This window comes from Schistocerca nitens, chromosome 8, assembly GCF_023898315.1.
Source record: "Schistocerca nitens isolate TAMUIC-IGC-003100 chromosome 8, iqSchNite1.1, whole genome shotgun sequence".
Taxonomy (NCBI): domain Eukaryota; kingdom Metazoa; phylum Arthropoda; class Insecta; order Orthoptera; family Acrididae; genus Schistocerca; species Schistocerca nitens.
In genome coordinates this window covers 23,350,006-23,371,854 of record NC_064621.1, presented here as the reverse complement: position 1 = coordinate 23,371,854, position 21,849 = coordinate 23,350,006, and the positions used below count along the sequence as shown (strand labels likewise).

Genomic DNA, 21,849 nt, shown 5'->3' with positions numbered 1-21,849 from the left:
CGCAGACGCCTGTGGCGTAGCCCTTGGGCCCTGAATCAGACGCAGTAGTTCCAACAAAAACTCTCCTGAACGGCTCTGTGCCGAAAATTTCGCTACAGATCACCCTTGTCTTGCTTGAGCTTCAGGTAGACGCCGGTTTGCAGCCAGGAAGCGGACAGCAGCAACTTTCAACTAGTTTTGTAGTACTCAAACAACACAGTAAAACAGCATGCATCTTTTGCAGAACTGGAAAAACTCGACCGTGACAGGATTCGAAACTGCAATCTTTGGATCCGAAGTCCGACGCCTTATCCATTAGGCCACGCGGTCACTGGCGCAATGCGCTTCCCCAAACACACCTCATTATCGCCATTTGTGCACTTCCCGGAATGAATTTACCATCTTTGACGCAATTCTCCAATTTCAGTACTAAAAATGCGACGCTACTTCTTGCTGTGTCCCATCGCAAGTTACATTCAAGCCCTTATGACGCTCATCAAACAAGAGCTTGCAATTAGCTTCAATCGCTTAGTGCCATCTCAGTCGGTTGTAGAACGTACCTCACCCTATGAGATACAATGGCGAGTTGCCGCTATCACCAAAGCGCCGACGACGACGACGACGACGACGACGACAACCGCGAGGGTCTCTATCAGGGGTAGAAAATACATCACAAGAACTAAGTATTTCACGTCGGCATTCTCCGGAGACTCCCAAAAGCAGCAGTTACTGGTGCCTACTTTAATAGCACCATTCGCACTATTCATTTGCGACAGCATTTCTTAAATACCGCACCCATTTATAATTTGTTTTATCCTTGACAGCTTTTTTCGAAAGGGCCTCGTGGGAGGGGCTTTTACAAAACTCAATTGCCTCCTGTGAGGATCGAACTCACGACCTCTGGTTTACTAGACCAGCGCTCTGCCACTGAGCTAAGGAGGCGCCTCCTAGCGCGCTTTTCGGGTACTTTGTTCTTATGGACTAGTGAATCGGAGATCTTCAGCTGGAAACGCACCGCATTAGCGACCATTATTTGTATTTAGTTAGCACAGCTGCTGCTTTCCTACACATCTCACACGATATCGATGTACACCTAAAATTCCAAAACAACACATTTATTTCATTTCAGAGTTACTTTCAGCTTCAAATACCATTCCTCTGATATTCATAAGAAGCTAGGCATCGTCGTAACCCGTTACTTTCATTACGCAAGGCTCACGAGAGGGGCGCAGGTTGCATCCGCGTAGACACAAAATTTTGCGCCGCCCAGCGTGGGGCTCGAACCCACGACCCTGAGATTAAGAGTCTCATGCTCTACCGACTGAGCTAGCCGGGCTCCACACAATGCTTTACGAGCCATACAATACTGATGGGACCTGCGACCATCTATGGAAGATCCTTTTGACTACAGCTTATTTCCTGCTGCCACAAATGAGCTACAATCCTATTCAATGAAAAATTGTCTCCGAAAGGCATCAAATCTGCTTCAAATGATACGTGGCTATCAGCACCATTATTCAGCACACATGCTCGACTGTGCGCAGACGCCTGTGGCGTAGCCCTTGCGCCCTGAATCAGACGCAGTAGTTCCAACAAAAACTCTCCTGAACGGCACTGTGCCGAAAATTTCGCTACAGATCACCCTTGTCTTGCTTGAGCTTCAGGTAGACGCCGGTTTGCAGCCAGGAAGCGGACAGCAGCAACTTTCAACTAGTTTTGTAGTACTCAAACAACACAGTAAAACAGCATGCATCTTTTGCAGAACTGGAAAAACTCGACCGTGACAGGATTCGAACCTGCAATCTTCGGATCCGAAGTCCGACGCCTTATCCATTAGGCCACGCGGTCACTGGCGCAATACGCTTCCCCAAACACACCTCATTATCGCCATTTGTGCACTTCCCGGAATGAATTTACCATCTTTGACGCAATTCTCCAATTTCAGTACTAAAAATGCGACGCTACTTCTTGCTGTGTCCCATCGCAAGTTACATTCAAGCCCTTACGACGCTCATCAAACAAGAGCTTGCAAATCAGCTTCAATCGCTTAGTGCCATCTCAGTCGGTTGTACAACGTACCTCACCCTATGAGATACAATGGCGAGTTGCCGCTATTACCAAAGCGGCGGCGGCGCCGACGACGACGACAACCGCGAGGGTCTCTATCAGGGGTAGAAAATACATCACAAGAACTAAGTATTTCACGTCGGCATTCTCCGGAGACTCCCAAAAGCAGCAGTTTCTGGTGCCTACTTAAATAGCACCATTCGCACTATTCATTTGCGAGAGCATTTCTTAAATACCGCACCCATTTATAATTTGTTTCATCCTTGACCGCTTTTTTCGAAAGGGCCACGGTGGGAGGGGCTTTTACAAAATTCATTTGCCTCCTGTGAGGATCGAACTCACGACCTTTGGTTTACTAGACCAGCGCTCTGCCACTTTTCTTTATTTTTTTATTTTTTTTGTTGTTGTTGTTGTTAAGTGTGATAACATAATGTAAATGAAAACAAAAGGAAGGAGAGGCTCATACCCATTAATGCCATCTCCGGGAAGGAATCCTCTGTATGTGCCGTCTCCATCGGCACTCTGTTGGTTCGTGGTGATTCTCGAATTACCTGTTGCAACTTACTTTAGTGGCCCCCTTACGTCGGAAAACTGTAAGGGTCGGCTTCACGTGTTGCAATGTGTTCACACCTGTGCGTGTTCGTCTTGTGTCATCGTTTTGTCTCTTCCCTGTACTTTCCTGTCTCGTCTACTCTTAGTTTTACACTCTCCAAGTCTGTGGGGGATCCATGATCGCTTTGATGAGAAAATTTGCGTATTCCTGTTTATAATGTGGAAGTCTGCGAAGTCCATCGTGCTGTGTTTGTAAATATGTCGAAAAGTCTCCAATACTTCGTTCTGAGTTTGTAAAAATATAATATATTGCTTGTCCTTTCAGCCATGTTACGGCATTTCGTTTCGTGGTAGGGTAGAGGTCATCGTCCGGTAGAAGTAGACTCTTAAGGTTGATGGCTTGCGGGGAAGTGCGTTGTAGAAATGCCAAGAGGTTTCTAACCGCTTTCCAGATATCATGCGCCGTACCACATACGAATTTGTGTTCATCAGTATCTTGCACGTTACAGGTTGCACAAAGGGAAGTATCAGCCAAATGTATCGAATGTAATCGGGAAGTCGTGGGAAGTTTCCTATTGACCACGTAATACCACAATGCTCTCGCCCCCGTTGGCAAATGTGGATGATGAACACTTCTCCATATACGCGGCCAGACTGCCTCGGGGTACTTATCTTCAATATTGTTTCGAGCGTGCGTCGTGATCAAATATTTGTACACTGCTCGCACTGTGACTATTTTTGCCTCTGGCATCCCCATGCGGATGTAGCTATAGTCAATCAAAAAGTGCTTGAGATGGTGAAGGTCGTCTGGTATGTGATGAACATCCACAGGCGCGTCAAGATTAGCCGGCTTAATTTCGTTCAATAGAAAAGTGGTGATACTATTAGGCGAATTCTGCCATCTGTTATATGTAGAACTGACGTACAGGGCCCGTGTTTTCGTATAAACGTCGATGAGGTTGAGACCACCTGACGCCGTCGGTAGAGTCCACGTAGAATATTTCACTTTGAAAATGTGGCCGCGGCTGACAAAGTGGCCGAAGGCAGCTAACAATCTGCTTGCCATCGGGAGGGGTAGTGGGAGTACGCGTGCCACATAGTTAATTTTAGAGACGAGATAAACGTTCACCAAGGCCACACGTTGTATTTCGTCCAGCGACCTGATGCTATGTTGACGTATGCTCGCGCGCACTGTATTTAGTAAGTCTTTGTAATTGATTGCAATCGTGCGTCGGATGTCACGAGTAAACTTCACTCCCAAGCACTTCATGACCGTGATCACCTTGATCTGTCCAGGAATGGGGGTCCTCAATCCACGACCGATGTTCAGGACACCGGACTTCATTACATTCAACTGAGCCCCCGCCGCCTTCCCATACTGCTCTACTATGTCCATCGCCGTCTGAATCTCAGCCGTGGTTCGCACAAGAAAGGCCACATCATCCGCGTAGGCGCGGCATACAAACTTGTGACCATACATCAGGACACCCTGGAGGTGTGTGTTCAGCGCTGTTAATAGTGGCTCGATGGCGATAGCAAACAGCGCCATCGACATAGGGCAGCCCTGTCTGACCGAACTTTCGATAGTTATCGGCCCCACTGATCTCCCGTTGAGCAAAATCGTTGACTGGGAGTGGCGCAGCAGACGCGCGATGATGGTGAGGAAACGGTGGGGGAAGTTCATTGTCTGCATGGTTTTCAGTAAATACTCATGGTTTACGCGGTCGAATGCTTTGTCAAAATCGAGAGCAACCAAGGCGCACGGAATGCGACAGGCGGCAGCTATCGCTATGATGTCGCGATAATCACACAAGGTGTCGTGAATGTTGCGGCCCATACCGACACTCGTTTGTGGCGGGGCTGTGACCGTGTTCATCACCGGTTTGAGTCTCCTAGCTATAATCCTTGCAAAGATCTTATAATCACAGTTTAAAAGTGTGAGCGGGCGGTAGTGTTTTGCGGATTTCGCCAATGGCGACTTAGGAACCGGTATGATCAGGCCCTCACTGAATTGTCGCGGGATGTCTTTGTCGGGGTCCATTAATTCCTGGCATATGCACGTCAGTTTCGGTAACAACAGTCGTTTAAATGTGCGATAGAACTCCACCGGTAGACCGTCCGGACCAGGTGACGTGTTCTCAGGGCCCGTCAGCAGTGCAACTTCTACTTCCTCTTCAGTAGGGTCAGCCAACAATTGAATTGCTTCCGCCTGATTCACCTTGCGGGTTATACCCGACAGTAAAGCCTCCATCGCCTCGCGATCCACAGGGCCAGCGGCGTAAAGCGTCGCATAATAGTGCTTCAGCTCAGCTGCTATCTCTCGCTGCTGCAACAACAAACATCCGTCCTCCGTCCGTAGTTCAGTGATTAGCTTCCTGCGGCGACCTGTCCGCTCCTTAAGCACGTGATAGATGGAAGGTTGCTCGCCTGCGACACCATCACGAAGGCGCGCCCTGACTTTGCATCCGATGAGCTTTTGACGCGTCAAAGCCGTAATCGTGGCTTTTATTCGTTGGATTTCCTGGTGATTGTCTATAAGTGACGCGTCCGGGCGGTATAAGTCTCGAAGGACCTGGAAATAGAACTCGACCGTCCTGGTGTACCACTCCTTCCTTTCACGGGAGTATCTCATAAAGGCCTTCCTGATTGTCGGTTTTGCACAAGTGAGCCACCACTCCAGCGCCGAGGCATATTGAGAAAACCGTCTCTCACAATCTGCCCAAGACGCAGCAAAGAGTTCATGGCAGGCCTGTTCGTCCAAATGCGAGACATTCAACTTCCAGTATCCTCTTCCACGGTACGTCCCCTGTCGTTGGAGGTTGATTGTACAAATGTACGCCGCGTGGTCAGAGAAGACGGTCGGCCATATCTCCGACTGCAAAAGTCTGCGACTTAAATCCAGCGTTACGTAAATACGATCTAGTCGGCTGGCGGAATGTGTCGTGACATGCGTGAATCCTGGCCTATCGCCATTGACGTGTTCCCAGGTATCAATAAAATGAAAGTCCCGTATTATAGCCGCTAGATCCGGACAAGTGTTAAAATGTGGCGTCTGGTCTTTCGGGGATAGGACGCAGTTGTAGTCGCCACCGAATATAATGTGGTCGTAATGGCCTACAAGCAACGGTGCAATAGCATCTTTAAAAAATACCGCCCGTTGTTGTCTGTTACCAGTGCCTGAAGGGGCATAGACGTTGACAATACGAGTATCGTAAATGGTGTGCGCCATGCCTCTCGCCGTTGGGAGGTACTCTACGTCAGTCGCAAGTATCCCTTCCTTTGTAAGGATGGCTGTTCCAAGTTCTTGCACAGTCCCGGGATGAGTGAAGGCTATATATCCACTAATCGTGGCGAGGTCTATGTTCTTCACCTCTTGTAGTAAGACCACGTCGAGTTCGGCGGCGTATAACATGTCACGTAAGGTCTGCAGCTTGAGATTGCTGCTGATACTGTTGATGTTAACAGTCCCTATCCTGTACGCTTGTACAGAAGTCATTCGCTGATGGAAGGGAGGAAGGCTTTTTCTGTGACCACACGCACTATAGATTACTGTTCACTGGGGCGGGTGGGAATCCCATCCGTATCATCTCCTACCCCGCGCACTATCGCTGTCCCACACCAACCATAGGGTCGTCATTCAAGTCCCCTCCTGGTGGAACGCTTTCCACATCATCGGCCCAGTCGCCGGTCTCCCGGAGTCCAACCGACGGCGTGTCGCCGTCAAATGTCTGCATGGGTATGTCATGCGGGGTCACCTCCCGTGTCGTGTACACTACCATCTGTTCAGTGGGTAGGTGAGGTGGCTCGGCCGTCGCAAGAATGCCTGCCGGAATGAGGACCTGGTGGATGCCATCGTCCTGTGCGACCGGTGTTCCTCCAAGAGTGCGGGCAACCCGCTGAGCCTTTTCACGCACCTCCTTCGCGAACTGGTCCGCGTTCGGGGGCGCAATCCGTTGTTTTTTGCGTCTGCGGGGTGAGTGCCGTGGGCGGCTCATCTCACTATCTGAAGAGACGGTCTGGGCCGGTTCCTGCGGGTCCTCCAAATCCTGGAGCACGACGGTTTCAGCCGCAGCAACTGCGGCATGGCCCTCGTCATCGGGAGTTACCCGTTGCTCCAACGGGGCAGCGGATAAGTTTGTCGCCTCTATCCGGTTCTCGACCATGGGCGCATCGTGGTTCTCAGGTGGTGACGTGCGAGGAGCCGCCTCCTCTACTGGTAAGTGGTCAAGTTCCGGTCCTCTGACTGCTGCAACGTAACTTACCGGCAACGTCTGCATAGTCGCAGGGCTTACGGCTTCTCCCACTGGTAACTGCGCTATCTTCCTCTGCATGCAGTCCGAGCGAACATGGCCTTCCTTACCACAACCTGAGCATGTTCGGGGTTGCCCGTCATACATGACAATGGCTCTACATCCACCGACGTATATATATGAAGGGACGTGACGCCGAAGATCAATTTTTACCTGCCGCACCCCATTTAGAACAGGGAAGGTATTGAAAGTTGTCCACTTCTCCGCTATATTACTTAAGACCGTGCCATATGTAGTAAGAACAGTATTTATCTGCCCTGCAGGCACCTCAAACGGAAGTTCAAAGATCCTAATGGTCCTGACGCCAAGTCCCGCCATTTCAACCGTCACATTTCCCACGTTACCATCACAATGGGTGAACTTAAATCGACCTCCCGAAGAGGCTATCACCCGTGCACAGCATTCCGTGTTCGCCATCTTCACATAGACTGTTCGGCTAACTATCGACAAATGGATCCCTATAACGTCGTCAAATTGTAACTTCACTACATCGCGCAAAAAGGCCTCTATTTCGTATGGCTTAGGTCGTGCATAATGGTCGTCGAAACTAAATTTCAGTGTGTTTTTCCGGAAATTAGATTCCATCGTTACCGCGCGTGCATGACTAACTTCCTCGAGAAACAGCCAGTCCCACCGTGTTTACTCACCACTCGCCGCGGCGCTGGCCCGGAACAGCGAGGACGTAAACAGCGCACGTCCGCGCACCTCGCCAGCCGCGAGTAGACTGCCACTGAGCTAAGGAGGCGCCTCCTAGCGCGCTTTTCGGGTACTTTGTTCTTATGGACTAGTGAATCGGAGATCTTCAGCTGGAAACGCACCGCATTAGCGACCATTATTTGCATTTAGTTAGCACAGCTGCTGCTTTCCTACACATCTCACACGATATCGATGTACACCTAAAATTCCAAAACAACACATTTATTTCATTTCAGAGTTACTTTCAGCTTCAAATACCATTCCTCTGATATTCATAAGAAGCTAGGCATCGTCGTAACCCGTTACGTTCATTACGCAAGGCTCACGAGAGGGGCGCAGGTTGCATCCGCGTAGACACAAAATTTTGCGCCGCCCAGCGTGGGGCTCGAACCCACGACCCTGAGATTAAGAGTCTCATGCTCTACCGACTGAGCTAGCCGGGCTCCACACAATGCTTTACGAGCCATACAATACTGATTGGACCTGCGACCATCTGTGGAAGATCCTTTTGACTACAGCTTATTTCGTGCTGCCACAAATGAGCTACAATCCTATTCAATGAAAAATTGTCTCCGAAAGGCATCAAATCTGCTTCAAATGATACGTGGCTATCAGCACCATTATTCAACACACATGCTCGACTGTGCGCAGACGCCTGTGGCGTAGCTCTTGGGCCCTGAATCAGACGCAGTAGTTCCAACAAAAACTCTCCTGAACGGCACTGTGCCGAAAATTTCGCTACAGATCACCCTTGTCTTGCTTGAGCTTCAGGTAGACGCCGGTTTGCAGCCAGGAAGCGGACAGCAGCAACTTTCAACTAGTTTTGTAGTACTCAAACAACACAGTAAAACAGCATGGATCGTTTGCAGAACAGGAAAAACTCGACCGTGACAGGATTCGAACCTGCAATCTTCGGATCCGGAGTCCGACGCCTTATCCATTAGGCCACACGGTCACTGGCGCAATACGCTTCCCCAAACACACCTCATTATCGCCATTTGTGCACTTCCCGGAATGAATTTACCATCTTTGACGCAATTCTCCAATTTCAGTACTAAAAATGCGACGCTACTTCTTGCTGTGTCCCATCGCAAGTTACATTCAAGCCCTTATGACGCTCATCAAACAAGAGCTTGCAAATCAGCTTCAATCGCTTAGTGCCATCTCAGTCGGTTGTACAACGTACCTCACCCTATGAGATACAATGGCGAGTTGCCGCTATTACCAAAGCGGCGGCGGCGCCGACGACGACGACGACGACAACCGCGAGGGTCTCTATCAGGGGTAGAAAATACATCACAGGAACTAAGTATTTCACGTCGGCATTCTCCGGAGACTCCCAAAAGCAGCAGTTTCTGGTGCCTACTTTAATAGCACCATTCGCACTATTCATTTGCGAGAGCATTTCTTAAATACCGCACCCATTTATAATTTGTTTCATCCTTGACCGCTTTTTTCGAAAGGGCCACGGTGGGAGGGGCTTTTACAAAATTCATTTGCCTCCTGTGAGGATCGAACTCACGACCTCTGGTTTACTAGACCAGCGCTCTGCCACTTTTTTTTTATTTTTTTATTTTTTTTTGTTGTTGTTGTTGTTAATTGTGATAACATAATGTAAATGAAAACAGAAGGAAGGAGAGGCTCATACCCATTAATGCCATCTCCGGGAAGGAATCCTCTGTATGTGCCGTCTCCATCGGCACTCTGTTGGTTCGTGGTGATTCTCGAATTACCTGTTGCAACTTACTTTAGTGGCCCCCTTACGTCGGAAAACTGTAAGGGTCGGCTTCACGTGTTGCAATGTGTTCACACCTGTGCGTGTTCGTCTTGTGTCATCGTTTTGTCTCTTCCCTGTACTTTCCTGTCTCGTCTACTCTTAGTTTTACACTCTCCAAGTCTGTGGGGGATCCATGATCGCTTTGATGAGAAAATTTGCGTATTCCTGTTTATAATGTGGAAGTCTGCGAAGTCCATCGTGCTGTGTTTGTAAATATGTCGAAAAGTCTCCAATACTTCGTTCTGAGTTTGTAAAAATATAATATATTGCTTGTCCTTTCAGCCATGTTACGGCATTTCGTTTCGTGGTAGGGTAGAGGTCATCGTCCGGTAGAAGTAGACTCTTAAGGTTGATGGCTTGCGGGGAAGTGCGTTGTAGAAATGCCAAGAGGTTTCTAACCGCTTTCCAGATATCATGCGCCGTACCACATACGAATTTGTGTTCATCAGTATCTTGCACGTTACAGGTTGCACAAAGGGAAGTATCAGCCAAATGTATCGAATGTAATCGGGAAGTCGTGGGAAGTTTCCTATTGACCACGTAATACCACAATGCTCTCGCCCCCGTTGGCAAATGTGGATGATGAACACTTCTCCATATACGCGGCCAGACTGCCTCGGGGTACTTATCTTCAATATTGTTTCGAGCGTGCGTCGTGATCAAATATTTGTACACTGCTCGCACTGTGACTATTTTTGCCTCTGGCATCCCCATGCGGATGTAGCTATAGTCAATCAAAAAGTGCTTGAGATGGTGAAGGTCGTCTGGTATGTGATGAACATCCACAGGCGCGTCAAGATTAGCCGGCTTAATTTCGTTCAATAGAAAAGTGGTGATACTATTAGGCGAATTCTGCCATCTGTTATATGTAGAACTGACGTACAGGGCCCGTGTTTTCGTATAAACGTCGATGAGGTTGAGACCACCTGACGCCGTCGGTAGAGTCCACGTAGAATATTTCACTTTGAAAATGTGGCCGCGGCTGACAAAGTGGCCGAAGGCAGCTAACAATCTGCTTGCCATCGGGAGGGGTAGTGGGAGTACGCGTGCCACATAGTTAATTTTAGAGACGAGATAAACGTTCACCAAGGCCACACGTTGTATTTCGTCCAGCGACCTGATGCTATGTTGACGTATGCTCGCGCGCACTGTATTTAGTAAGTCTTTGTAATTGATTGCAATCGTGCGTCGGATGTCACGAGTAAACTTCACTCCCAAGCACTTCATGACCGTGATCACCTTGATCTGTCCAGGAATGGGGGTCCTCAATCCACGACCGATGTTCAGGACACCGGACTTCATTACATTCAACTGAGCCCCCGCCGCCTTCCCATACTGCTCTACTATGTCCATCGCCGTCTGAATCTCAGCCGTGGTTCGCACAAGAAAGGCCACATCATCCGCGTAGGCGCGGCATACAAACTTGTGACCATACATCAGGACACCCTGGAGGTGTGTGTTCAGCGCTGTTAATAGTGGGTCGATGGCGATAGCAAACAGCGCCATCGACATAGGGCAGCCCTGTCTGACCGAACTTTCGATAGTTATCGGCCCCACTGATCTCCCGTTGAGCAAAATCGTTGACTGGGAGTGGCGCAGCAGACGCGCGATGATGGTGAGGAAACGGTGGGGGAAGTTCATTGTCTGCATGGTTTTCAGTAAATACTCATGGTTTACGCGGTCGAATGCTTTGTCAAAATCGAGAGCAACCAAGGCGCACGGAATGCGACAGGCGGCAGCTATCGCTATGATGTCGCGATAATCACACAAGGTGTCGTGAATGTTGCGGCCCATACCGACACTCGTTTGTGGCGGGGCTGTGACCGTGTTCATCACCGGTTTGAGTCTCCTAGCTATAATCCTTGCAAAGATCTTATAATCACAGTTTAAAAGTGTGAGCGGGCGGTAGTGTTTTGCGGATTTCGCCAATGGCGACTTAGGAACCGGTATGATCAGGCCCTCACTGAATTGTCGCGGGATGTCTTTGTCGGGGTCCATTAATTCCTGGCATATGCACGTCAGTTTCGGTAACAACAGTCGTTTAAATGTGCGATAGAACTCCACCGGTAGACCGTCCGGACCAGGTGACGTGTTCTCAGGGCCCGTCAGCAGTGCAACTTCTACTTCCTCTTCAGTAGGGTCAGCCAACAATTGAATTGCTTCCGCCTGATTCACCTTGCGGGTTATACCCGACAGTAAAGCCTCCATCGCCTCGCGATCCACAGGGCCAGCGGCGTAAAGCGTCGCATAATAGTGCTTCAGCTCAGCTGCTATCTCTCGCTGCTGCAACAACAAACATCCGTCCTCCGTCCGTAGTTCAGTGATTAGCTTCCTGCGGCGACCTGTCCGCTCCTTAAGCACGTGATAGATGGAAGGTTGCTCGCCTGCGACACCGTCACGAAGGCGCGCCCTGACTTTGCATCCGATGAGCTTTTGACGCGTCAAAGCCGTAATCGTGGCTTTTATTCGTTGGATTTCCTGGTGATTGTCTATAAGTGACGCGTCCGGGCGGTATAAGTCTCGAAGGACCTGGAAATAGAACTCGACCGTCCTGGTGTACCACTCCTTCCTTTCACGGGAGTATCTCATAAAGGCCTTCCTGATTGTCGGTTTTGCACAAGTGAGCCACCACTCCAGCGCCGAGGCATATTGAGAAAACCGTCTCTCACAATCTGCCCAAGACGCAGCAAAGAGTTCATGGCAGGCCTGTTCGTCCAAATGCGAGACATTCAACTTCCAGTATCCTCTTCCACGGTACGTCCCCTGTCGTTGGAGGTTGATTGTACAAATGTACGCCGCGTGGTCAGAGAAGACGGTCGGCCATATCTCCGTCTGCAAAAGTCTGCGACTTAAATCCAGCGTTACGTAAATACGATCTAGTCGGCTGGCGGAGTGTGTCGTGACATGCGTGAATCCTGGCCTATCGCCATTGACGTGTTCCCAGGTATCAATAAAATGAAAGTCCCGTTTTATAGCCGCTAGATCCGGACAAGTGTTAAAATGTGGCGTCTGGTCTTTCGGGGATAGGACGCAGTTGTAGTCGCCACCGAAGATAATGTGGTCGTAATGGCCTACAAGCAATGGTGCAATAGCATCTTTAAAAAATGCCGCCCGTTGTTGTCTGTTACCAGTGCCTGAAGGGGCATAGACGTTGACAATACGAGTATCGTAAATGGTGAGCGCCATGCCTCTCGCCATTGGGAGGTACTCTACGTCAGTCGCAAGTATCCCTTCCTTTGTAAGGATGGCTGTTCCAAGGTCTTGCACAGTCCCGGGGTGAGTGAAGGCTATATATCCACCAATCGTGGCGAGGTCTACGTTCTTCACCTCTTGTAGTAAGACCACGTCGAGTTCGGCGGCGTATAACATGTCACGTAAGGTCTGCAGCTTGAGATTGCTGCTGATACTGTTGACGTTAACAGTGCCTATCCTGTATGCTTGTGCAGATGTCATTCGCTGATGGAAGGGAGGAAGGCCTTGTCTGTGACTGCACGCACTAGAGATTACTATTCGCTGTGGCGGATGGGAATCCCATCCGTATCATCTCCTACCCCGCGCATAATCGCCGTCCCCACACCAACCATAGGGTCGTCATTCAAGTCCCCTCCTGGTGGAACGCTTTCCACATCATCGGCCCAGTCGCCGGTCTCCCGGAGTCCAACCGACGCCGTGTCGCCGTCAAGTGTCTGCATGGGTATGTCATGCGGGATCACCTCCCGTGTCGCGTCCACTACCATCTGTTCGGTGGGGGGGGGGGGGGGGGTTAGATGGCTCCGGCGTCGCAAGAATGCCTGCCGGAATGAGGACCTGGTGGACGCCATCGTCCTGTGCGACCGGTGTTCCTCCAAGAGTGCGGCCAACCCGCTGAGCCTTTTCACGCACCTCCTTCGCCGTCTGGTCCGCGTTCGGGGGCGCAATCCGTTGTTTTTTGCGTCTGCGGGGTGAGTGCCGTGGGCGGCTCATCTCGCTATCGGAAGATACGGTCTGGTCCGGTTCCTGCGGGTCCTCCAAATCCTGGAGCACGACGTTTTCAGCCGCAGCAACTGCGGCATGGCCCTCGTCATCGGGAGTTACCCGTTGCTCCGACGGGGCAGCGGAGAAGTCTGTCGCCTCTATCCGGTTCGCGACCATGGGCGCATCGTGGTTCTCAGGTGGTGACGTGCGAGGAGCCGCCTCCTCTACAGGTAAGTGGTCCGGTTCCGGTCCCCTGACTGCTGCAACGTAACTGACCGGCAACGTCTGCATATTCGCAGAGCGCACGGCCTCTCCCACTGGTAACTGCGCTATCCTCCTCTGCATGCAGTCTGAGCGAACATGGCCTTCCTTACCACAACCTGAGCACGTTCGGGGATGCCCGTCATACATGACAATGGCTCTACATCCACCGACGTATATATATGAAGGGACGTGACGCCGAAGATCAATTTTGACCTGCCGCACCCCATTTAGAACAGGGAAGGTATTGAAAGTTGTCCACTTCTCCGCTGTATTACTTAAGACCGTCCCATAGGTAGTAAGAACTGTATTGATCTGCCCTGCAGGCACCTCAAACGGAAGTTCAAAGATCCGAATGGTCCGGACCCCAAGTCCCACCATTTCAACCGTCACATCCCCCACATTACCGTCACAATGGGTGAACTTAAATCGACCTCCCGAAGAGGCTATTACTCGTGCACAGCAGTCTGCGTTCGCCATCTTCACATAGACTGTTCGGCTAACTATCGACAGATGGATCCCGATAACGTCGTCAAAATGTAACTTCACTACATCGCGTAAAAAGGCCTCTATTTCGTATGGCTTAGGTCGTGCATAATGGTCGTCGAAACTAAATTTCAGAGTGTTCTTACGGAAATGAGATTCCATCGTTACCACGCGTGCATGACTAACTTCCTCGAGAAACGGCTAGTCCCACCGCGTTTACTCACCACTCGCCTCGGCGCTGGCCCGGAACAGCGAGGACGTAAACAGCACACGTCCGCGCACCTCGCCAGCCGCGAGTAGACTGCCGACTGAGCTAGCCGGGCTCCACACAATGGTTTACGAGCCATACAATACTGATGGGACCTGCGACCATCTATGGAAAGTCCTTTTCACTACAGCTTATTTCCTGCTGCCACAAATGAGCTACAATCCTATTCAATGAAAAATTGTCTCCGAAAGGCATCAAATCTGCTTCAAATGATACGTGGCTATCAGCACCATTATTCAACACACATGCTCGACTGTGCGCAGACGCCTGTGGCGTAGCTCTTGGGCCCTGAATCAGACGCAGTAGTTCCAACAAAAACTCTCCTGAACGGCACTGTGCCGAAAATTTCGCTACAGATCACCCTTGTCTTGCTTGAGCTTCAGGTAGACGCCGGTTTGCAGCCAGGAAGCGGACAGCAGCAACTTTCAACTAGTTTTGTAGTACTCAAACAACACAGTAAAACAGCATGCATCTTTTGCAGAACTGGAAAAACTCGACCGTGACAGGATTCGAACCTGCAATCTTCGGATCCGAAGTCCGACGCCTTATCCATTAGGCCACACGGTCACTGGCGCAATACGCTTCCCCAAACACACCTCATTATCGCCATTTGTGCACTTCCCGGAATGAATTTACCATCTTTGACGCAATTCTCCAATTTCAGTACTAAAAATGCGACGCTACTTCTTGCTGTGTCCCATCGCAAGTTACATTCAAGCCCTTATGACGCTCATCAAACAAGAGCTTGCAAATCAGCTTCAATCGCTTAGTGCCATCTCAGTCGGTTGTACAACGTACCTCACCCTATGAGATACAATGGCGAGTTGCCGCTATTACCAAAGCGACGGCGGCGCCGACGACGACGACGACGACGACGACGACGACGACGACAACCGCGAGGGTCTCTATCAGGGGTAGAAAATACATCACAAGAACTATTTCACGTCGGCATTCTCCGGAGGCTCCCAAAAGCAGCAGTATTTTTTTTTTTTTTCTTTATTGTGATTTCATTCCCCTGCCCCATACGGGCAGGGGAGGGCTGTCAGCAGCACAATCCGCCGCTCTTCAGCCGAGTGATATGACAATTAAAACAAGAATAAAATAATACATACATAAGGAGGTAAAAAGGGGGAACATAAAACAGAGTAAGGGGAGAAAATGGAGGGAAAAATACACTGATATGTAGACGTTCATTGGGGACAGTTAAAAAAGTCACCAGAAAGTTAAAAAACACAATTGGTGATTCTTAAAACACATGGAAGTCACTAGATGCACAGGCACAGGTTAAAAGTCGGCCACAGTATTAAAAACACTCCGAAACAACACACTTAAAACCCACTCGGAGCACACACGACGAAGAATAAAACTACCAGGTGGGACCTGCCGAGGGAAAGGTCAGAGAGGATGGAAAAGGAGGGGAGAGCATGGGGCAGCCAGGGAAGCAGCGGGATGAATAGAGGAGGGGCAACCGTGGGTTCACGAAGAGGCAGGAGACACATGGGGCGGGAGAGGAAAAGGGAAGACAGGGCAGGATGGGGCGCAGAGACACTGAAAGAAGGCACAAGAGATGGAGGGGGAGTAGGAGGGGAAATCCGCTCAGAAGGAGGTAGGGGGAGGGGAGGGAGCCCTGAGGAGGAGGCCGGAAGAGGGGGTTAGAGTTGGTAGGAAGGGTAGATGTCAGGGCGAAGCTCATCATCCGGGAGTGGTAGTCGGTGGAAGTTACGTTGGGAAAGGAGATGGAGGGTGTGGAGATGGAGAGAGGGAGGGACACAACGGTAAAGGCGCGGCAACGGGGCGGGAGTGGAGAGGAATGGAGGCACCAGGGGGTGAGGGGGATCAAGGCGACGGACAATATATAGTGTGCAGATGTGTTCAAGGAAAAGGAGAAGGTGGGGGAAGGGGATGAGGTCATAGAGGATGCGCGTGGGGGACGGAAGGCGGATGCGGAAGGCGAGGCGGAGTGCATGACGTTCGAGGATTTGGAGGGCGTTATAGAACCGGGGAGGGGCGGAAATCCAAGCGATGCTGGCATAACAAAGGATGGGGCGGATCATGGATTTGTAGGTGTGGAGGATGGTGGAAGGATGCAGACCCCATGTCCGGCCGCACAGGAGTTTCAGGAGGCGGAGGCGGTTGTGGGCTTTGTTTTGGATGGTAAGGAGATGGGGAGTCCAGGTAGGTGGCGGTCGAGGGTGAGGCCAAGGTATTTGAGGGTAGGAGTGAGGTGGATAGGACGGCCATAAATGGTGAGGTAGAAATCATGGAGGTGGAAGGAGCGGGTGGTGCGGCCTATGATGATCGCCTGGGTCTTGGAGGGATTAACACGGAGGAACCACTGGTTGCACCAAGCGGTGAATTGGTCAAGGTGGGTTAGGAGAGTACGTTGGGACCGTTGAAGGGTAGGATAAAGGGCTAGGAAGGCGGTGTCATCAGCGAACTGGAGAAGATGAACAGGAGGGGGAGGTTTGGGCATATCAGCAGTGTACAGGAGATAGAGGAGAGGGGAAAGGACAGAACCTTGGGGCACGCCGGCAGAGGGGTAGAAAGTACGGGAGTTGGAATTGTGGATAGTCACATAGGAGGGACGATGGGAGAGGAAGGAAGCAACGAGACGGACGAAGTTGATGGGGAGAGCATAGGTCTGGAGTTTGAAAAGGAGCCTGGGATGCCAGACACGGTCATAGGCGTTCTGGAGGTCAAGGGAAACAATGATAGCAGAGCGACGGGAGTTAAGTTGGAGGGAAAGAAGATGGGTAAGGTTAAGGAGCTGGTCGTCAGCAGAGAAGGAAGGCCGGAAGCCACATTGGGTAAGAGGAAGGAGGCGGTGCTGGTTAAGGTGGCGGTGGATACGCCGAGAGAGGATGGCCACAAAGACCTTACCGAACACGGAGGTGAGGCAGATGGGACGATAGGAAGAGGTAGCAGAGGGGGGTTTGTTAGGCTTAGGGAACAGCAGGACACGGGAAGTCTTCCACAGGTCAGGGTAAAATCCAGTGGAGAGGAGGACATTGTACAGGGTAGCAAGGACAGACAGGAAGGATGGAGGGGATTCCTTGAGGTGACGGTAGGTGATGCCATCATGACCAGGGGCGGTGTTGCGTTTGGAGCGGAGGACGAGTGTGATGTCTTGCATGGTGATGGGAGTGTTGATGTCGGAGGGGGGTAGCCGATCCAAGTACTGGAAGCTAGGGCCGAGCGGGGGGACCGAGGTGTCAGTGCGGTCAAGGACAGTGGGGAAGAGGGAGTAATCAAAATGGGGATCGTCAGGAATGGAGAAGACCTCGGATAGGTGGGAAGCAAAATGGTTAGCCTTACTGAGGTTGTCAGGAAAGGGGCGATCGTCATGGAGGATGGGGTAATGCGGGGTGGGATGGCTACCAGTAAGGCGGTGAAAGGCTGACCAGTACTTGGAGGAGTTGACAGGGAGGGTGGAGTTGAGGCGTGTGCATGTCTGACGCCAGTCCCGGCGTTTCTTTGCTGTAAGGAGGTTCCGGATATGTCGCTGTAATTGCCGGTGGCGGGTGAGAGTATCCCGGTCACGAGTGCGGAGGAAGGAGCGGTAGAGCCGGCGGGATTCACGCAGAAGAAGGACGGCCTGTGGAGGAAGCGTAGGGCGGTGAGGGTGGATGAGTTTGGTAGGGACATGAGCCTCCACAGCGTCAGTGATGGTCTTCTGAAGGAAGGAGGAGGCATGGGTGATGTCATCAGGGTGGTGGAAAGTAAGGGGGTGGCTTTCGACCTGTGAGGCAATGGATTCCCGGTAGGCATCCCAATTGGCACGGTGGTAGTCATGGACAGACTTTGGAGGGGCTGGTGGGCGGGTGGCTGCAGTGGCAGGACGGGTAGAGGAGATGGTGAGAAGGACAGGGAGATGGTCACTACCGACGGGATCGAGGACATCAACGGCAATGCGACCAAGGAGGTTGGGGGAAGCGAGGATGACATCAGGGGTGGAGTTACTTTCAGGACGGGTGTGCTGTGGGAGAGGAACAAGGTCACCATGGAGGGTGGCAAGGAACTGATGCCACCGCTGAAGGGTGGCAGGGTCACGGCTGTGGATGTTGAGGTCAGCGGCGATCACATAGGTGGAGAAGGTACGGTCAACATGGGAAATGAAGTCAAAGGGGAGAGGAGCTGCGGGGCGAATATAGATAGTGGCACAGGTGACGGTGAGGGAGGGAAAAAAGAGGCTGAGGAGAAGGTGTTCGGTTGGGTCATTGAGGAGGGGTTGTGGCCGGACAGGGAGATGCCGGAGGTGGCCGATAGCGACCCCACCTCGAGCTAGGGGAAGGGGATTGTCAGTGCGGTGAAGGAGATAAGGGGAGATGCGGACCACATGGTGGGGTTGGAGGAAGGTTTCATTAAGGATGAAGGAGTCAACCTGGTGCTGGGAGAGGGTATGCATGAAGAGGTATTTGTTTGCAAGGAGGGAGCGAATGTTGAGGTAGAGGAGACGATACTGTTGACGAGCCATGAGAGTGGGTGCGGGAAGGGGAGAGGGGCTTAAACGAGGGTGTCTAGACGGGTGAAGCTAAAGTGGGCCTGGTTGTGGGAGTATGTGGCGTAGGTGTTTAAGTGGAAAACAGAGCGGGCAGCGAGGGAAATCTGCTGGAGTGTGTGGGGGCGCTGGAAGGGGTGGATGTTCTGCAGGACGACGGTGAGGAACCGGATGATGTCTTCTGCTGTAGGGGGAGGGCGGAGGGAATTGTTAGCGTGGATAGGTGGGTCAATGGGGCGAACGGGGACAGTGAGTTCAGGGTTGGTGGGAGAGGGCTTGGCTTTGCATTTGGAGGAATAGGTGGGGTGAGGTTCATTGCAGGTGTTGCAGGATGGGGGGGAAGCGAGGTTGGGACACTGTTTGAGGAAGTGGGAGGCTTTACAATGGGGGCAGGTGGGTGGGTTCTTGCAGTTTTGGGTGAGGTGGTCATTGTACAGAAGACAACGCTGGCAGCGGTAGGATTGAGGAGGGGAATGGGATGGGTCAACAGGGTGGCGGCGGTTGAAAATCAGGGCTCCCTGCGTGAGGAGGTGGTCAATGGAGGAGGCGGACTCTGTAAAGATACGCATGAGGAAAGTAGGGCCAGAGGAGTTGTAAATACGGCGGGCAGAGCGGATTTCCAGGGAGGGGTGGGCATTCAGTTCCGCCAACACCTCAGCCTCCGTGACCACAGGGCTGAGTTTTGTGATGACGGCAGTGAGGGTCGGTGGACGACGAGGCGGTTGGGGTTGACGAGGAGAGGAGGATGTAAGGAATGGGGTGAGGGATGCGTGGGGCCCAAAGGTGATGCGGGGAAGGCGCCGGAGGAGATCAGTATGGAAGGATGGAGAGGGAGACTTGATGAGAACAGAGTCTCTGCGAGGGATAAGTTGGGTGATGGGTGCACTGGGGATGTACTTCCGGATTTCAAGGGTGAGGGTGCGGGCATCCAGGAATTTCGGATCAGGGTTGGCTAGGACAAAGGTATACAGGGAGGGGGCTGGAGAGGAGGGAGGGGGGGTGGTATCCATAGCGGGGTCAGTGGGAGGTGGGGGAGGTGGGGCGGGCAGTGGCTTGTTGGAGGAAGGAGTAGAGGAGAGGTCGCCACTGGGCCGTTTGGAAGATTTTTTGGCAGGTGTTGCCTGGGAGGAGGGATGAGGGACTGGATGGATGGGGAGGTGGTGGGAGGCAGGGCCCTCCTGTGAGGCAGTAGTACCGGATGATAGGGTAGGGCGCTCTGTGGCGGCGACTGTGGCGCGGCGGGCGGAGACTCTGGCAGGGGAAGCAGCGGTAGTTGCAGGGGGGAGAGGGGGGAAGTCGTCTCGGCGGGCGACAGGAGTGGGAGGGGGGTTGGGAGCAGGGGCAGAGGCAGTAACGGGAGAAGTAGCACAGGCAGTAGCAGGGGTAGGAGCAGGAGTGACGTACAGGTGGGGATATATCGATGGAGAGGAGATAGATGGGGAGGAGACCGTGAGTAGGGGAGGTGCATGAGACGGGTGAATCCCAGAGGAAGCACTCCATGACGTTACAGTGGGGGCAGGTGAAGGAGAGGTGTAGACGATGGTGGTAGTTGGGGCGTCCATGATCGCAGGCGGCAGCGAACACCGAGAGACGGCGGCAGCGGCGAGCACCGAGAGACGGCGGCAGAAGAAGCGACGAGCACCAAGAGACGGCGACAGCGGCGGCGGCGGCGGCGGCGGCGGCGGCTGAAGAAGCGGCGACCAGGTGGCAGCGGCAGAAGAGGAAGCGGCGAGCACCGACAGACGGCGACCAACCGGCGGCGACGGCGGCGGTGGCAAACACCGTGCGGCGGCGAACAGACGACGGCGGCGGCGGCGGCGGCGGCGGCGGCGGCGGCGGCGGCGGCGGCGTGCAGACGGGCAACAACGCGACAAGCACGGTTGGGGCTCTTCCACGTCGAAGATACACCCTGAGAGTAGCCCAGGCAGTGCGAGTCCTCGATGAGGAAGTGAGGGAATCCAACCCTCGAATCGTGAAGCAGCAGTTTCTGGTGCCTACTTTAATAGCACCATTCGCACTATTCATTTGCCTTTTTTCGAAAGGGCCACGGTGGGAGGGGCTTTTACAAAATTCATTTGCCTCCTGTGAGGATCGAACTCACGACCTCTGGTTTACTAGACCAGCGCTCTGCCACTGAGCTAAGGAGGCGCCTCCTACCGCGCTTTTCGGGTACTTTGTTCTTATGGACTAGTGAATCGGAGATCTTCAGCTGGAAACGCACCGCATTAGCGACCATTATTTGCATTTAGTTAGCACAGCTGCTGCTTTCCTACACATCTCACACGATATCGATGTACACCTAAAATTCCAAAACAACACATTTATTTCATTTCAGAGTTACTTTCAGCTTCAAATACCATTCCTCTGATATTCACACGAAGCTAGGTATCTTCGTAACCCGTTACGTTCATTACGCAAGGCTCACGAGAGGGGCGCAGGTTGCATCCGCGTAGACACAAAATCTTGCGCCGCCCAGCGTGGGGCTCGAACCCACGACCCTGAGATTAAGAGTCTCATGCTCTACCGACTGAGCTAGCCGGGCTCCACACAATGCTTTACGAGCCATACAATACTGATGGGACCTGCGACCATCTATGGAAGATCCTTTTGACTACAGCTTATTTCCTGCTGCCACAAATGAGCTACAATCCTATTCAATGAAAAATTGTCTCCGAAAGGCATCAAATCTGCTTCAAATGATACGTGGCTATCAGCACCATTATTCAACACACATGCTCGACTGTGCGCAGACGCCTGTGGCGTAGCTCTTGGGCCCTGAATCAGACGCAGTAGTTCCAACAAAAACTCTCCTGAACGGCACTGTGCCGAAAATTTCGCTACAGATCACCCTTGTCTTGCTTGAGCTTCAGGTAGACGCCGGTTTGCAGCCAGGAAGCGGACAGCAGCAACTTTCAACTAGTTTTGTAGTACTCAAACAACACAGTAAAACAGCATGCATCTTTTGCAGAACTGGAAAAACTCGACCGTGACAGGATTCGAA

The 21,849-nt window shown here is 51.9% G+C and overlaps 8 non-coding genes across 8 annotated transcripts; all 8 read right to left on the bottom strand.

Moving 5' to 3' along the window:
• Positions 1–849: 849 nt before the first annotated feature.
• Positions 850–921, bottom strand: Trnat-agu (transfer RNA threonine (anticodon AGU)). Its single transcript has one exon. It is a non-coding gene; the product is annotated as a tRNA-Thr (tRNA).
• A 321-nt stretch (positions 922–1,242) lies between these two features.
• Positions 1,243–1,315, bottom strand: Trnak-cuu (transfer RNA lysine (anticodon CUU)). The gene has a single exon. It is a non-coding gene; the product is annotated as a tRNA-Lys (tRNA).
• Positions 1,316–1,754: 439 nt separating this feature from the next.
• Trnar-ucg (transfer RNA arginine (anticodon UCG)) lies at positions 1,755–1,827 on the bottom strand. The gene has a single exon. It is a non-coding gene; the product is annotated as a tRNA-Arg (tRNA).
• A 6,147-nt stretch (positions 1,828–7,974) lies between these two features.
• Trnak-cuu (transfer RNA lysine (anticodon CUU)) lies at positions 7,975–8,047 on the bottom strand. The gene has a single exon. It is a non-coding gene; the product is annotated as a tRNA-Lys (tRNA).
• A 439-nt stretch (positions 8,048–8,486) lies between these two features.
• Positions 8,487–8,559, bottom strand: Trnar-ccg (transfer RNA arginine (anticodon CCG)). Its single transcript has one exon. It is a non-coding gene; the product is annotated as a tRNA-Arg (tRNA).
• Positions 8,560–14,844: 6,285 nt separating this feature from the next.
• Positions 14,845–14,917, bottom strand: Trnar-ucg (transfer RNA arginine (anticodon UCG)). Its single transcript has one exon. It is a non-coding gene; the product is annotated as a tRNA-Arg (tRNA).
• A 6,007-nt stretch (positions 14,918–20,924) lies between these two features.
• Positions 20,925–20,996, bottom strand: Trnat-agu (transfer RNA threonine (anticodon AGU)). The gene has a single exon. It is a non-coding gene; the product is annotated as a tRNA-Thr (tRNA).
• Positions 20,997–21,317: 321 nt separating this feature from the next.
• On the bottom strand, positions 21,318–21,390 carry Trnak-cuu (transfer RNA lysine (anticodon CUU)). Its single transcript has one exon. It is a non-coding gene; the product is annotated as a tRNA-Lys (tRNA).
• Positions 21,391–21,849: the final 459 nt, after the last annotated feature.